Here is a 16,795-nt window from a genome sequence, read left to right as displayed (position 1 = left end):
CTAGAGCCTCACATGGAACAGCTGACTGATTCAAAATTGGGAAAGGAGTATGACAAGGCTGTATGTTGTCACTCTGCTTATTTAACTTATATGCAAAGTACATCATGTGAAGTGCCGGCCTGGAAGAGTCATAAGCTGAAATCAAGACTGTCAGGTGAAATATCAACAACCTCATATTTGCAGATGATACCACTCTAGTGGCAGAAAACAGAGGAACTAAAGACCCTCTTGATGAGGGTAAAAGAGGAGAGTGAAAATCTAGCTTAAAACTCAACTTTCAAAACATTAATATCATGGCATCTAGCTACTTAGCACTAGCCATTTAGCAATAAAAACCACTAATACACACACAATATGGATGAATCTAAAAATCATTATGCTTCAAGAAAGAAGCTAAACAAAAAAGAAATATATGCTATATGATTCCATATATATGGAAACATAGAAAATGGAAAGTAACATAAAATGATAGAAAGTAGATCAGTAGTTGCCTGGATACAGGGGCAGAAGGAGAGATGGACTGCAAGGGGCCCTGAGAACACTTTTGGAGCTGTTAAAAATAAGATCCAGACAAGGCAATTTTGTGTAATGATGTTTGTTTGCATTCTTTCAGTTAGCTGCATCATTTTTTTTCCTCAGATAGAAATTTGCCCATAAAGCTTCTATGACTCTGTTTGGTTTTTTTTTTTTTTTTTTTTTTTTTGGGGTAATAAAGTTTTATTAACATATAAAAGAGAGAACACTTCTGACACAGATATCAGAAGGGGGATGGGGAGTGCCCCCTTGCTAGTGTTAGCAATGGAGTTATATGCCTTTTAATTAGTTATTACAATGAATCAAAAGAATGTCTCAAGTTTGTGAAAATTTTACTAGACCCACTCCCACAATTTATATTTTAAGATAACAGGATTAGCCAGAAGGTTGTCAGGAAGGAGAAACTGTCCTCAAGCAGGATGCATTGTTGTTATATAGTCCTTAGTACAGAGTTTAAACTGAGTTGTTTGTTGTGTAATTATCGGTTCCAGGCTTAAAGATAAAAATGTTTTATGTGACTAGGACTAAGGAATGTAAAGGAAAAAAAAAATTGTCCTTTCCTCCTCCTTGAGAATTCCAGACTCCTCTCTCCTTGGGGACCCCCAGACTTCTCATCAACCTGTCTAGGAATTGGCTCTCTCAGAACCATAAATCCATGCAATGTAATGAGCAAAGACCAGATCTAAAATATCATGCTCATTTCATGTCTGGTCACAAAAATATTCTCTTAAGCGTTTTCTTCAGGGCAACATTAACATCTTTATTTCTGAGGCTGTAGATCAGGGGATTCAACATGGGCACAACAATAGTATAAAACACAGAGGACACTTTCCCTTGGTCCAGGGAGTTCACAGATGATGGCTGCAGGTACATAAATGCTGCAGATCCATACAAAGTAGCAACAACTGAGGTGTGGGAGCTGCATGTGCTGAAGGCTTTGGACCTACCCTCCAAGGAACGAATGTGGAGGATGTTGGAGATGATGAAGATGTAGGAGCTGAGGATGGTCAGGATGGGGGCAAAGATGTTAAGTGCACCAAAACATAGAACCAGTAATTCGTTGACATAGGTGCTAGAGCAGGAGAGCTTTAGGAGGGGCAGAAGATCACAGAAATAATGGTTGATCACATCTAATTTGCAGAAATGAACCCTAAGCATGCAGCCTGTGTGAGAGAATGCACATACCAGTCCGATCATATACACTCCACAAAGGAGGGAGAAAGACTCTGTTTGATTTTATTTATGTATATAGTTTTCTTTCCTTTCAAAGGTTATTTTAAAATTTAAGTTCCATTGGTTTAGAATAGCATTTCCTGGCATTTTAGTTGATGTATTAAATTCCAAAGAATAATTAATCACTTAACAAAAACAAACACGTTAAACAATTGACAAAAGATAAAATTTGGGGCACACAACCAAAATTTGATAAACAAATTTCTACTTATTGTGATCAGTGATGTTGAGTCTCTTTTCCTGTGCTATTGGCCATCTGTATATCTTCTTTGGAAAAATGCCTATTCAGGTCTTCTGCCCATTTTTTAATTGGGTTGTCTTTTTATACTGAGTTGTATGAGTTCTTTATACATTTTTGGATATTAGCTTCTTATCAGACATACTGTTTGCAAATATATTCTCCCATTCACTAGGTTGTCTTTTCATTTTTTGATGATTTCCTTTTGTTTGCCAAAGCTTTTCAGTTTGATTAGGTTATATTTGCTTGTTTTTGCTTCTGTTTCCCTTGCCTGAGGAGATAGCTACAAAAACACATGAGTAATGATGCTTTTGGTTTCCTAAAGGAATCATATCCTTATCAGAAGTTATATGCAGTGCAATCTCAGAATATCACTTAACATTATCTTGGATGGAGACAAAAAGGATAATAAATCAGGCAAGGATCAGTTCAGAAAATATATATCCATTGGCTTTTTTTTTTTTTTAATTTATTTTTATTATTATTATAATTTTTTTTTTCCAGTGGGTTTTGTCACACATCAACATGAATCAGCCATGGATCCACATGCACTCCCAATCCCGATCCCCCCTCCCACCCCCACTCCCCACCCGACCCCCCCGGGTCCTCCCAGTGCACCAGGCCGGAGCACTTGTCTCATGCATCCCACCTGGGCTGGTGATCTGTTTCACCATAGATAGTATACATGCTGTTCTTTTGAAATATCCCACCCTCACATTCTCCCACAAAGTTCAAAAGTCTGTTCTGTATTTCTGTGTCTCTTTTTCTGTTTTGCAATATAGGGTTATCGTTACCATCTTTCTAAATTCCATATATATGTGTTAGTATGCTGTAATGTTCTTTATCTTTCTGGCTTACTTCACTCTGTATAAGGGGCTCCAGCTTCATCCATCTCATTAGGACTGGTTCAAATGAATTCTTTTTAATGGCTGAGTAATATTCCATGGTGTATATGTACCACAGCTTCCTTATCCATTCATCTGCTGATGGGCATCTAGGTTGCTTCCATGTCCTGGCTATTATAAACAGTGCTGCGATGAACATTGGGGTGCACGTGTCTCTTTCAGATCTGGTTTCCTCAATGTGTATGCCCAGAAGTGGGATTGCTGGGTTATATGGCAGTTCTATTTCCAGTTTTTTAAGAAATCTCCACACTGTTTTCCATAGCGGCTGTACTAGTTTGCATTCCCACCAACAGTGTAAGAGGGTTCCCTTTTCTCCACACCCTCTCCAGCATTTATTGCTTGTAGACTTTTGGATAGCAGCCATCCTGACTGGCATGTAATGGTACCTCATTGTGGTTTTGATTTGCATTTCTCTAATAATGAGTGATGTTGAGCATCTTTTCATGTGCTTGTTAGCCATCTGTATGTCTTCCTTGGAGAAATGTCTGTTTAGTTCTTTGGCCCATTTTTTGATTGGGTCATTTATTTTTCTGGAATTGAGCTTCAGGAGTTGCTTGTATATTTTTGAGATTAATCCTTTGTCTGTTTCTTCATTTGCTATTATTTTCTCCCAATCTGAGGGCTGTCTTTTCACCTTACTTATAGTTTCCTTTGTAGTGCAAAAGCTTTTAAGTTTCATTAGGTCCCATTTGTTTAGTTTTGCTTTTATTTCCAATATTCTGGGAGGTGGGTCATAGAGGATCTTGCTGTGATTTATGTCGGAGAGTGTTTTGCCTATGTTCTCCTCTAGGAGTTTTATAGTTTCTGGTCTTACATTTAGATCTTTAATCCATTTTGAGTTTATTTTTGTGTATGGTGTTAGAAAGTGTTCTAGTTTCATTCTTTTACAAGTGGTTGACCAGTTTTCCCAGCACCACTTGTTAAAGAGGTTGTCTTTTTTCCATTGTATATCCTTGCCTCCTTTGTAGAGCTAATCAATGAATATAGTAAAGTTGCAGGATATAAAATTAACACACAGAAATCCCTTGCATTCCTATATACTAACAATGAAAAAACAGAAAGAGAAATTAAGGAAACAATACCATTCACCATTGCAACAAAAAGAATAAAATACTTAGGAGTATATCTACCTAAAGAAACAAAGGACCTATACATAGAAAACTATAAAACACTGATGAAAGAAATCAAAGAGGACACAAACAGATGGAGAAACATACCGTGTTCATGGATTGGAAGAATTAATATTGTCAAAATGGCTATTCTACCCAAAGCAGTCTATAGATTCAATGCAATCCCTATCAAGCTACCAACGGTATTTTTCACAGAACTAGAATAAATAATTTCACAATTTGTATGGAAATACAAAAAACCTCGAATAGCCAAAGTAATCTTGAGAAAGAAGAATGGAACTGGAGGAATCAACCTGCCTGACTTCAGACTCTACTACAAAGCCACAGTCATCAAGACAGTATGGTACTGGCACAAAGACAGAAATATAGATCAATGGAACAGAATAGAAAGCCCAGAGATAAATCCACGAACCTATGGCTTTTTTTTTTTAAAAATTATTTATTTGGCTGGCCGGGTCTTAGCTGCAGCACATGGGATCTTCAGTCTCCATTGCGGTATGTAGACTCTGAGCTGTGGCATGTGGGATCTAGTTCCTGGACCACGGATCAAACCCAGGCCCCCTGCATTGGGTGTGTGAAGTCTTAGCCATTGGACCACCAAGGGAAGTCTCTACTGGTTTTTCTAATAAAGGATGTTTAATATAGGGAATTGAGGACTGAAAATGTGAAGGAGGAACACAGAAGTATCATGAAGGTAGCAAACTGAGGAAGCAACCACTGTCATGGGACTGAGCGAACAAAGGGGAAAGGATATGGTAAGTAGGATCTGGAAGCTTGGAGGTGGGCCTTGCAGCTGAAAACTAGAACCAGGAGGGGTGCTGCCTGGCTTGCTGGAGCAGGCTTCTTGGGAACTTAGAGGAGGGACCCTCAGAGCCAGGAATTAACACCTGGGGAAAGGGTGCCAGCCAGCAGATACTGTCCCTGGAATAAACTGAAGCTGGTTCTGGAAGTGAACACAAAAAAATGGTACTAACTACTGCTGGGGTGATGCTGACAGGACCAGCAAGAAAACAGAAAGGAGCAAACCCCTGCTTCCCCTTCTCATCTTCTAGTGCCCTCTATTGACAGACCCTAATGGCAATACAGCAGGTAAAGCAGAAATGTAGCTTGCAGAGGCTGAGCCCCAGTATCACAAGGCCAAGAATGAGGGGTGACTTTGGAGCTTAGATCTGAACTAGGTTAACCCAGAAAGTAAACATGCATTTGGTCCCCGCTCCTTTTTGTTAAATCCTAAATACCTGCTCATTGCAGCTAAAAGACTCAACCAAAGGCCTGGGGCCAGAGAAGAAATGAGATCCAGTATTGGCAGGTCTGAAAATGTTTCCATTTTGGTAACTGAAAGCCAAAGGGTCACCCCTTCAGTACCATCAGAAACTCTGTGAGCCTTTATTTGGGTCATGACTGAGCAAGAAAATAGGCTGGGTTCCCAGTTCTTACTTCCAGTGGCTGGAAGATTTCCTGGATGCATTTGCACTTGGGACACGGGGAAGAACAGTCCTACAACCATCCTGACTCCCCCAGAGAATTCAGAGGGACTTACTTCACATTCTAAGTTCTGCATCATTAAATTCTTCTAAAAAGCCAAGGTAGGTAGATAGCATATTAAAAAGCAGCGACATTACTTTGTCAACAAAGGTCCGTCTAGTCAAGGCCATGGTTTTTCCAGTGATCATGTATAGATGTGAGAGTTGGACTATAAAGAAAGCTGAGTGCAGAGCTGAACTGTGGTATTGGAGAAGACTCTTGAGAGTCCCTTGGACTGCAAGGAGACCCAACCAGTCCATCCTAAAGGAGATCAGTCCTGAATAGTCATTGGAAGGACTAATGCTGAAACTGAAACTCCAATATTTGGCCACCTGATATGAAGAACTGACTCATTTGAAAAGACCCTGATGCTGGGAAAGATTGAGGGCAGGAGGAGAAGGGGATGACAGAGGATGAGATGGTTGGATGGTATCACTGACTCAATGAACATGGGTTTGGGTGAACTCCGGGAGCTGGTGATGGACAGGGAGGCCTGACGTGCTGTGGTTCATGGGGTCGCAAAGAGTCGGACACGACTGAGCAACTGAACTGAACTGAAGTCATCACCCATTCTTCCTTTTCCTTTGTACCCCTTCCCTTTCTCGTTTCTTATTTCTAACCATTTCTTTCCTTTTCCTTGTCTTTTTTTTATTCTCCCCCTTTCTCCTTTTCCCACCCCTTTACTTTCTCTTCCACTACTCACTCTTCCTGGGGGGTGAGGGGTACAGAGTAGTATGACTGAAGGAGTATGAGGAAGGCCAAGCATTAAATCCTTATGACATTTACTTGCTTTATGGTCTTAGTCAAGTTCTTTTTCTTTTTCATTTTTCAAAACTGGCAATGACAACACCAAGGTGTATGTATTTTCTAATATATACATGAAAGAAAGTGAATGTAGGGCCTGATAGCCTGTGTTTGATAAATATTTGTTTCCATCTCCCCTTTCTTTATCAAATGCCCCTCTAAGTGTACCTTTAAAAATAACTTAATACTTGGCATATGTCCTCTGAAGGTCCTAGGCTAAGCACTTAGACTTGGATTGAATTCTTTTCCTGCAACACTGAATTAGTTATTTTAAGCTCACCATATTTCACCAAACCCATTCTCTGTCCTAATTATTTGGAAATTGAAGAGGCTTAAAATTCAGCTTGTCAGAATTACTGAGCTGGCATAGTTTGACTAAAATAAGGGAAATTTTAAAGCATAAGGGAAAGAAAGGACAGACAGATTTGGACTTCCCTGGCTGGAATCAGTGGCAGGAATCACTAACGATTCAGATGGAAGGCTCAAGCCCTCAGCTGCCATCCACTCATATTCTGTGCCAGGATCAGCCGTCAGATACCACTCATGGTCATGTGCGAACTTGCCCTGGAGTTGTAAGGCAGCCATCAAAGGCACAGGAGGGTGGAAATAACATTCTCCTCTGTCCTGAGTGTTAGGATATCTTGCTGGTTATTAACCTTTCAGTCCCTTGGAACTCTTAACTGAAAGTAGTTGCAGAGTCAGCCAGCCAGCCAGCAAGCTAATTGCCTTCTGGGCCAAGCAACATTGGAGAATTTATAAGTTGTTTTCCTCTGCTATCCACTGAGTGCTGGCCAGGGTGAGCCTAGCCCTGCATCTTGAAATGGTCTTCTCTCCATGGACGAGTTCAATAAGCTGTCAGCAATCAAGGAAGTCAGTGGTACCTCCACCGGAGAGAGGAGGTCAGGTTCTGGAGTCCCTCATCTTTCCCCTGAGGGAGCACAGGGGTACCTTTGACCATGGCTAACTGAGTGGCCTGAGGTGTTCCTTGCATTCTCAAGAGCCTTGCAGGCATGATAGAGAGAGAGAGAGAATCTCTAGGAACTGAAGGAGAATTCTCTACTGTGCAGCATCTTTGTGGTTTGAGTCCTGACTCCACAATGTAGTTTTAGGGAATGCTCATTCTCAGGCTGAGGGCCCATTTCCATGTCAGGACACTTCCTGCTGGTGAGAGAAAGGATATCACTGGAGGTTATTAGCCAGTACACATAAAAATGAAGTCTCAATATTAGAGGATTCTATTGATTTAAAAACAAGAAAGAATGAAGTAGTAGATTTAGGATTGGTTTGGCAACTCAATAATATCATTAAAACCCAGGCCCTTTCCATCATTTTATTCTTTCTTCCTCAGATGTGTCACGTCATGGTTGCAAAATGGCTGCTGCCACAGTGCCAACCATCATATCTTCACCCAACTGCCTTCATGACAGAAGCTTGAAACCACACTTGTTTGACATTATGCATGCCCCATGGGGAAATCCATTTGATTCAGGTTCCTGAGAGATATGATTTCCAAGACTCTCCCCCTGTACTTGAAGTATGACAAGATTAATTTCCTGCCAATGCTGTGCTTTGAGTCATAATATCATCTAATATTCATGGAGCACTTATTACATTCCAAGTCAAACACTTTTATATGAATATTTTCATCATTCTTCATAACAACTTCATGAGAAAGATAATATTATTATTATCCTCATTTTACATATAAGGAAACGAAAGTTTAGAACCTTTCAAAAAGTGGGTCTCAATCCATTAGTAGACCATGAACTAGATTGAGTGGGTCATGACTAGCAAATATATATGTGTATATATATATAACAGAATCAATCAAATAAGTGGTAAGTGCTTCAGTTCAGTCACTCAGTCATGTACGATTCCTTGCGACTTCATGTACTGTAGCACACCAGGCTTCCCTGTCTATCACCAACTCCCAGATCTTACTTAAACTCATGTCCATCGAGTTTGACAAGTTAGTAAGTATGAGTCGGTAAGTGCTTAGAACAAATAAAAAATAACTATTGTTTTTATTAAACTTTTGGTTCAATTTATATAAGTATATGTGTGCTTGTTAGAATACTACACTAAATATATTTCTTATTGTGAATTGCAGTTTAGAAGCATTTGAAAGCCTATAGTTTTAAGAGTTCAACTAACTTGCCCAAGGTCATGGTATATTATGAAATTGCAATTTGGATCTATGTAGCCTGAGACCAGAACTGGGTCCTCAGCCATTTTGCATTGCTGCCAAGTTAACTTAGAACATGGTGAGCCCAGGATGGGATGAGTGAAGAGCGGGAAGAGAATGGGTGAAAAGCAGCTAGAGAATGGAGGAAGAGCACTGGACATTCAGAACTCTCTTGGTTCCTCTTTTACTGGACCCTTGGGTGCAAAATCTTTAGTAGGGGAAAGGGCCAGTGGCAATCTCTGGACAGTCCCCAATGTGGGGTGCCAAGGACTGTAGCAGCCATGGGTTCTTGTTCCCCAGAATAGTCTTGGTTAATGCCAGCCATAATTATTAATAGCCACTTTTGCATTCACACATCTCTCCTGCTTGAGGCAAAACATGTATCTGCTTGCTCTATTAATGCTACTCCTGCTTAGATTTTTAGGGCCAGGAGGGATCTAAGTCCAAATCCTGAGCATTTTGCATGAGGAAAGTAAGACCCAGGAGGTGAAGTGACATGCAAAGGTCACCAAGAAGGTGATGCTGGACCTGCACTAGAGCTCAGACCTCTGGGTCTCAGATTGTGCTTTCCACTAACATCACTTGTATCCTGACTGTGAGACTTGCAGAAGGTGGTGGGCTGCAGGCAGGAATGGGGCACATGCACCTCTCCCTGGAGGCTCATCTGAAAACCCAGGAGAAGATGTCCTACTTCTTAAGCATCTCCAGAGGGCTTCCAGGAGGTAGGATGGGATTGTCTCTTGGGAGTGCAGGAAACAGTTTGGAGAGAAGGAGGCTGCACTGCCTCTGGGCTTATTTTTCTAAGTACAAGATGAAACTTTCTTCCAGGCAAACTTTTTTTTTTAAATTTTTTACAAAAATAATTTGAGACTGTTTTTCAGGGCAGAATATACTGTACAGTCTTTGTGCCCACAGCACCTGTAGGAGGGGGTTGAATTGAAGTTTTGTTCCAAATTCTGAAATTTTATGGTCCATTTAACTGTGCAGCAGAGTTTAATGTTGGCAAATGTTGGTGTTTGTTTTAGTTTCTGAAAGTTGCTAACCATTCTCCCTTTCTTGGAGAGGAGAGCAGGCCTAGGGGGAAAGGCAGGGCCATAATAGAGACAGGGTGACCAGGGTAGGCAGTGTTTAGGTGTCAAGTCTTAATGGACCAGTGGACATTTCTGCTTGATGCCATTAGCATGACCATGTTTTATCCTGGCCTCCTGGCTCATGGAGCTAGGCCCACAGAGGCTGAGGAACTTGTGGTGTTGACTGAGACCAAGCATACATTTTAATGGAAAATCCACAGCCCCCAGAGCCGAATACACATTTCTACAGAAGAGAAACATTTGTGCATTTGTTCAGCCCTGCTTTCCTCACTTTGTTACCCTCTAAACCAGATCCATCATGCCCTCAATGAATCTGGCAGGAGAGAAAGGCAGATGGCCTTAGATAGTCTGGCTACAATGAGTCTACTGCTGAAGCGCCAAAAGTAGTTACTGTGGGCCTCCCTCCATTATGTGTAAGATCACAGACTAGAGCTTCATGTGAATGAGTGGTCCTCTCTGAGCATCAAGCTGTAAGCAGTGTTGCCTTGAATATGGAATTCCAGCTGGCTTCACTTTGGAATTCTGGAAGCAAACTGCTTTTCAGAAACACATAAATCTAAGATTTCATGACACATTACCATAATAACTGTAGTATCGTAGTGTAGTCACTATAGTATAGTAACCATAACCATGAGTCTGGGTAAGGCTCCTTCTACCTCATTACTTTCCCTTAATCCCCATTCACACCACACTCATCCAGGACCTCAGTGCCCCAATGTTTAGACTATGGCAAGAATCTCCCATCTCATCTCTTTGCCTCTATAGACTCTTGCTACTCTTTATGCAAAACCATCTCACCCCTGTGTACCATAAGGTATATTCTTCTCTCTCCTTAGTGGGTTTTGTTTGCTATGGACGTCCCAGTACCCAGGACACAGATGCCCAACTGATGTTTGTTAAAAAAAAATGAATGCATAATCCAGGTGTGTAGTGATGAGTTTGTACACTGGCAATGCCTCTGTAAATTTATTTCTAACTTATCTTTAAAAAGGAGGAAGTGGGACTTGGGGAAGTAGCTCTGATCCATGAGTCAAAAGACTTAGCTCTGAGAGTCAGCAGTGCCACTTTATGCCACTTTGCATTCATTTCCTCATTTATGTTACAAACTGTGATACAGATATTGTTCTCATTCCATTTTAAAGAAGAGTTAACTGAGACATAGTGACATTAATGGGTTAGTGGACCTGCCCAAGGCACACAGCTTAAGTTCCCAGGCACTGTGAGTCTGAAGCCTGTTTAACCACTCTGCTAAACTGTCATGCCACCCTGGCCAAATTCATAATCTCTGGACTCAGCCTCCTCCTGTGAGAAATGAGAAGCTTGAATGCTGGCAATCTCTATAAATCTTGCACAGTTATTCTCTGACTCTGCGCTTCTTGATTCCAAACATCCGCAGAAATACATGATGGAAAACTGCAGTGAATTGTGACCTGTGTTATGAGTTGAGGGTAGGTCAGAGAACTGTAGCATTCCATGGGGAAGCAGCACACATTTTCAGCCAGCAGCTAAAATCCAGACTCCTGGCACATGGCCAACCTTGCCCTCCATCCAGAGGCCTAGTTCCCTGGGGAGTCCATCCGGCCCACTCCTGAATCCTCATCCTCTGGTCACATCCTCATTAGCAATGGAGGCATGCAGGCCCAACTCACTTCTAGATCAGGCAGTTGCTCACCTATGGGCTATTATTTAAGGGATGTCAAGGCCCATGTGCCCTAGAAGGTGGGAATACCTTGTTAGAAAGGCCACATGTTATTAATTGGGGGTGCTGATGCTGTCTTATAACTGTACTCATGTGAGTCTCCTGCTGTGACTGGTACTTTTGCTCAGTAATCTTTGAATTAGCTTTTTCTTTGTACACTTTGAATGTTGAATGTGTCCATGGTACAGCTCTCAGCTATTTTCTCTTCCAGGGAAGCCACACTCATTGTCATATCCAGACCTGACTTTCCCTTAAAATCTCTATTTGAATTTCCAGCTAATTTCTAGATATTGCTACTTGCTATGTCTCTGAACCCTCACCCTGCCCCAGTCAAGCACTCCAGAGTCCAATATTTCCCAAGCTGAGCCACCTAGATGTGGAAGATAGAAATAATATTTGTGGAATAAATAAACCCTGAAATATGAATGAAAGGATTAGTATAGGTTTAGATGTCCACATGTTTCTTAAGAAATAGAACTACTTTAATTCCTGAGAACAAGGGGCATATCTAATTTATTGTACTTTGGACTCTAGTATGGTGCCTGGATCATAGTAGGTGGCCAAAAAAATTATGCTGAAATGAACCAAAAGCAAGGAAAACCCAAAACTTGTAAGTTTGTAGAGTAGAAATAAAAGGTTCAGAAGAGGGCAGACCCATGTGGGATAATGCAACATGAGATTTGGCTTGTAGGATCAACATGGTTACACTGGACCCCATGATATAAAGAACAGTGGAGGAGGGGCCAACTCATAGTAAGCAATCACACTTTGCTTATTTCACTCGATTGGTTAGGGCCAACTCAGCTCTTAAGCTGATGTGTTTGACTTGGTGGCTGGAGAGTAATTTATATACTTTGGCAAATGCCTAACTCTTGGTACAGATCCAGGGTGATACTTCCATGAAGACTCAGCCTGTTACATAGTTTTCTTTTTACCTTTTTATACCATCAGTTTCCCTGAAAAGCCAATCACTGAAGTGGCCCCAGCTAGTTTTTATGGCTCCTCATGTCCTGAACAGTCATAAGATCAAGCAAGGGTAGCTATCCATGTGAATACTTATAAAAGGTTTTGGAAAATATGTTTTTTCCTCTGATAAATAGTCTCGATGAGCTGGCAGAAAGTTTGTGGACACACAAGGTGAGATATTCCAACTCTGAAGATAACCTGTTGAGTCAGCTGTGGTATACTGCATCTGCATTCCCAAATGCTTGAATCAGACGTCTTTATCCCAGGCAAATACCTTGATCTGCTGGATCAGTTCTCTTATAAGCAGTGGGATGCTCTGGGACTAACTGAGTTTTGGGATCTATGAGTTTTATCACTGCTGCCTTGGACAACTGTGTCAGAGATGCAGTGTCTCCTTTTTGCTTAAATGTATTCCTCCTTAAAGCAAGTGCTCCCCTTAATGGAAAGTTCTTCCATGAGTAATGAGACATTGGGGATAGTTAAGAGGGTCCATGTGGTATATGCCAGCAGCAAGAGAAGGAGACAGGATTCAGCTTTAGACTAGATGGTAGGTGGGGCAGTGGGCCCCAGGAGGGCTTGGCTACCAATACTGGGAGCCGGTCAGAACTACAGAGCGGTGAGGGGAGATGGTGGCAGAAGGAAGAGTGGACTGATTTAGCTGTGGGGCTGGTTGGGTTCCGGGTCTGAGCAGTAAAGCTGACTTAAAAAGCCACGTAGAATAGTTAAGGAGGTTCCTTAAAAAACTAAAATATAGCTACCACACGTCCCTGCAATCCCAGTCCTGGGCATATACCCAGAGAAAAATGTAGGTGGAAATGACACATGCGCCCTAATGTTCACAGTAGCACTGTTTACAATAGCCAACACATAGGAGCAACCTAAATGTCCATTGACTGAGAAATGGATAAAGAAGATGTGGTACATACCTACAATGGAATATTTCTCAGTCATTAAAAAGAATGAAATGATGCCATTTGCAGCAACATGGATGGACCCAGAGATGGACATACTAAGTGAAGTATGTCAGACTGAGGAAAAATATTATACGGCATCCCTTTCCCTTATATGTGGAATCTAAAAAGAAATGATACAAATGAACTTATTTACAAAATAGAAAGAGACTCACAGACTTAGAGAATGAACTTATGGTTGCCAGAGGGGGAAGAACCGGGGGAAGGAATAGTTAGAGGGTTTAGGATTGACATGTACACACTACTATATTTAAAATGGATAGCCAACAAAGTCCTACTGTATAGCACAGGGAACTCTGCTCAATGTTATGTGGCAGCCTGGATGGGAGGGGACTTTGGGAGAGAATGGATGCATGTATATATATGACTGAGTTCCTTTGTTGTCCACCTGAAACTATTGCAACATTGTTAATTGGCTATATTCCAATATAAAATAAAAAGTTAAAAATATCTTCTGGAAACACTGAAGAATAGTCCTTCTAGCTCTTAGCTGCCAATAAAAATTCCTAAATGAAAAACAAAGCTCATTGGTTATGGCTGAGTAAATGGTTTAAGTCTAAGCCTTGAGGAATGGTGGAGTTGAGGTTAACCCTTCTCTGCCTTTGCTAGAATTACTGCAGAAAACTGCCACAAATTAACATTCTTTTGGTGTGTCCTGGGGCTGTCAGCTATGAGAAGTTAGGAAATACAGAGGAAGACCTGAATAAAGGGCTGATCAATCTGTCCTGGATTTATTTTCCATCTATTCATGCTAAAACTGAAACTCCAACACTTTGGCCACCTAATGTGAAGAACTGGTTCATTTGAGAAGACCTTGATGCTGGGAAAGATTGAAGGTGGGAGGAGAAGGGGATGACAGAGGATGAGATGGTTGGATGGCATCACAGACTCAATGGACATGAGTTTGACTAAACCTCAGGAGTTAGTGACAGGCAAGAAGGCCTGGTGAGCTGCAGTCCATGGGGTTGCAAAGAGTCACACACGACCGAGCAACTGAATTGAACTGATTCATTCTAAGCCTATTATCTGTCCGCTTCTCTTTGGTTGTTCCTTGAAAGTCATCTCTTTCAGCTGTCAGTGTGTTCATGGTTTAGATCTGGTTTCCTTAATTGGATTCTCAAGGATATCACTATATCTTCTCAACCTCTACTAAGGTACATCAATATTTCTTTCTCTAACTCTCCTATGTCTTTAACACATGGCTTTTTGGAACACAGCTCTTCAATCTTAACAAAAGGAGGCAGAAAAAACATTTCTATTGCATCCATAGATCTATTTTAGTATAGATTCTAACATAAACTAGAATTACAGCCTATTTCCATTTTCCTTATCTTAGTCTTTCGATTCAACTATATTGAACGCTGGAACCCAGACATATTATCTTATATTAATATGTGAAATTTCTGTATAATTTTAGTAAATTCAAATATTTTCCTTTTGGTGCATTATCCATCTTATTTAGAAAAAAATTCTGTATCTTAGTGTCATTAAAATGATATTATACTTTCCATAATACATTTAAATATTTTGTTTTTACATTAAAATCTTTATGTGGCTGTTTTTATATATGGTATAATATAGGAAATTAAATTTTCTTTTAATCTGGATTGCTAGCTATCACAGCACCATTTTTGAACTGTGCCTTCCTTTCTCCTGTCATCTACTATAAATTAAGGCTGCTTATATGTCTGTGTTTGGTTTCAAACTATCTTTCATTCTGTTGATCTATTTGTCTATCCCTGGACCAGAACCACATCCTTTTAACTACTATACCATGAAAATAAACCTCACTTCTGATAAGGTCTATCTCTTGCCTTTTCACCAACAATGTTTCCTTACAGGGATTTAATTAGCATTTCACTGAATTTATACATTAACGTAGAGGTGAATTGACTTCTTAATGACACTGATTCTTCCTATTCACGGGTATGTTATGGCACTCCCAGTCTTCTCTAATATCAGTCAATAAAGCTTTATATTTCTCCATGAAAATCTACACTTTTGTTAGATTTATTGTAAGGTTTTGTGTGTATATATATATACATACATATATATATATATATATATATATAGTTATTGTTTTGTTTAATGGGATCTTATGTAAGATAACTCAGCAATGGCCACAGGACTGGAAAAGGTCAGTTTTCTTTCCAATCCCTAAGAAAGGCAATGCCAAAGAATGCTCAAACTACTGCAAAATTGCACTCATCTCACATGCTAATAAAGTAATGCTCAAAATTCTCCAAGCCAGGCTTCAACAATATGTGAGCCGTGAACTTCCAGATCTTTAAGCTGGTTTAAGAAAAGGCAGAGGAACCAGAAATCAAATTGCCAACATCCGCTGGATCATTGAAAAAGCAAAAGATTTCTAGAAAAACATCTATTTCTGCTTTATTGATTATGCCAAAGCTTCTGACTGTGTGGGTCACAATAAACTGTGGAAAATTATGAAAGAGATGGGAATACCAGGCCACCTGACCTGCCTCTTGAGAAACCTGTATGCAGGTCAGGAAGCAACAGTTAGAACTGGACATGGAACAATAGACTGGTTCCAAATAGGGAAAGGAGTAGGTCAAGGCTCTATATTGTCACCCTGCTTATTTAACTTCTATGCAGAGTATGTCATGAGAAACATTGGACTGGATGAAGCACAAGCTGGAATCAAGATTTCTGGTAGAAATATGAATAACCTCAGATATGCAAATGACACCACCTTTATGGCAGAAAGTGAAGAAGAACTAAAGAATCTCTTGATGAAAGTGAAAGAGGAGAGTGAAAAAGTTGGCTTAAAGCTCAACATTCAGAAAACAAAGATCATGGCATCTGGTGCCATCACTTCATGGCAAATAGATGGAGAAACAGTGGAAACGGTGGCAGACTTTTATTTTGGGGTCTCCAAAATCACTGCAGATGGTTACTGCAGCTATGAAATTAAAAGACGCTTGCTCCTTGGAAGGAAAGTTATGACCAACTTAGACAGTATATTAAAAAGCAGAGACATTACTTTTCCAACAAAGATCTGTCTAGTCAAGGCTATAGTTTTCCCAGTAGTCATGTATGGATGTGAAAGTTGGACTATAAAGAAAGCTGAGCACCAAAGAATTGATGCTTTTGAACGGTGGTGTTGGAGAAGACTCTTGAGAGTACCTTGGACTTCAAGAAGACCCAACCAGTCCATCCTAAAACGAATTAGTCCTGAGTATTCATTGGAATATACTGATGTTGAAATTGAAACTCCGTATAGGTCTTTTGTTTCTTTAGGTAGATATACTCCTAAGTATTTTATTCTTTTTGTTGCAATGGTGAATGGTATTGTTTCCTTAATTTCTCTTTCTGTTTTTTCATTGTTAGTATATAGGAATGCAAGGGATTTCTGTGTGTTAATTTTATATCCTGCAACTTTACTATATTCATTGATTAGCTCTAGTAATTTTCTGGTAGAGTCTTTAGGGTTTTCTATGTAGAGGATCATGTCATCTGCAAACAGTGAGAGTTTCACTTCTTCTTTTCCTATC

This window comes from Dama dama, chromosome 12, assembly GCF_033118175.1.
Source record: "Dama dama isolate Ldn47 chromosome 12, ASM3311817v1, whole genome shotgun sequence".
Classification (NCBI taxonomy): Eukaryota; Metazoa; Chordata; class Mammalia; order Artiodactyla; family Cervidae; genus Dama; species Dama dama.
This window is presented reverse-complemented; position numbering follows the sequence as displayed.